The sequence below is a fragment of the Convolutriloba macropyga genome, unplaced genomic scaffold (assembly GCF_964194025.1).
Source record: "Convolutriloba macropyga unplaced genomic scaffold, txConMacr16.3 SCAFFOLD_3803, whole genome shotgun sequence".
Lineage (NCBI taxonomy): Eukaryota > Metazoa > Xenacoelomorpha > Acoela > Convolutidae > Convolutriloba > Convolutriloba macropyga.
In genome coordinates, this window is record NW_027449914.1 from 10001 (window position 1) to 11502 (window position 1502).

Sequence of the window (1502 nt, forward strand, 5' to 3'; positions counted from 1 at the left end):
CAATGAGAATAGCTTTTCCCGTTGAGAATTTTTGCCTTCAATTGGCGTTGTAGTGAGTTTGGCTACTCAGATCACCAAATACTTGTGACAATTCGAACCAGAAATGTTTTCAATTTTCACATGCTGATGTTTCGGATTCAACCTACTAGAAGCAGCATAATACTTGTATTCAACAATTTCTGTATCAAATCCCAGTTTTCTCTGGTGCATCTTTGCCAAACTATTCCAAACTGCCTGAGTCTGAATACCAATTACAGGTACTAGTAAATGCACGTTACTAAGGACTATATAGTTCTAGGTTACTGTACACAACGACGTTCACATGTTGATGTTTCAGCTGCCGCTTACTAGAAACAACATAATACTTATCGTGCATACCTTTCCATAACTTGTCCTTTTCAGATGCATTAGTTTCCCTTTGTCTTGGCTTCTACAGTCAGACTGGCTACTAGTAACAGCACAGTACTAATCACATATCGTTCTACAGTTTGCAGACAAGTTTCACATGTTGATGTTTCAGCTTTCGCCTACTAGAAACAACATAATACTCGCTGTATACATTTGTAGTTCTCTATGTAACTTTCATGTGAAGAAGTTTCGCCAGTCTTTTTGACTGTCTCAAATCTGAGTCATGCTTAGGCTACTAGTTGCTTCATAGTACTTATCGCCTCGAGATCATTGAACAAAACTTGATTTTCACATGTTGCTGTTTCAGCTTCCGCTTACTAGAAACAACATAATACTAGTCTCATTAAGTTCCGTCTCTTTGCAATTTTCTTATGAAGAAAATTCGCCATCACAATGACTCCAGCAGTTCTTGATCAAGGAATGCAATCATTGATCAGAATGCTATTATTTGAATCGGTTCTGCTTTAAGTGTTCCAATTTTATTGGAAGCACCAACAATAGAACATCAATGTGTTCAATCGAGAGTTATATAACCCTGAATCGGACGCAGTCAACAGCCGAAGCCGAGACCGCCTTTTGCGTTAGAGAGGTCGGTAAACAAATCTTGCGATTCATACCGAATTAACACATATAGCTGTGCTCCTCTTCGTAAAGCGAGCCAAGTGATCCCCTGTTGAAGGATGTATTTGGACCAATCTAGTAGCATTTGGTTTCCAACAAGCTCTCCCAAGTTAGCTTACTTATTGGGCTTTTCAACCAATTCGGTTGGCTACAAGCATCATCAAAGTACTAGCCACAGTTTGATCGCAAAATTCTACGACTTTCACATGTTGATGTTTCGGCTTGCGCTTAGCCTACTATAAGCAACATAATACTAGTCATATCATAGAGCGTGATCAGCTTGTGACGTTCTCATGATGAAGTTTCACCAACAGTGTCTCACTTCGAGCTTAAATCCAGCTACTAGTAACTACACAGTACTGACTGCAACGATAACTTTTATCTATACCTTTCACATGCTGCGCTTTCGGCCAGGGCCTACTAACGTCAACATAATACTCGATATAAACTTTTGTTCATGATGCAGCTTCCCC

The 1502-nt window shown here is 39.5% G+C and overlaps 1 pseudogene; it reads right to left on the reverse strand.

Annotated features, from left to right (window-relative positions):
- Positions 1–938: 938 nt before the first annotated feature.
- On the reverse strand, positions 939–1090 carry LOC142355414 (5.8S ribosomal RNA; annotated as a pseudogene).
- Positions 1091–1502: the final 412 nt, after the last annotated feature.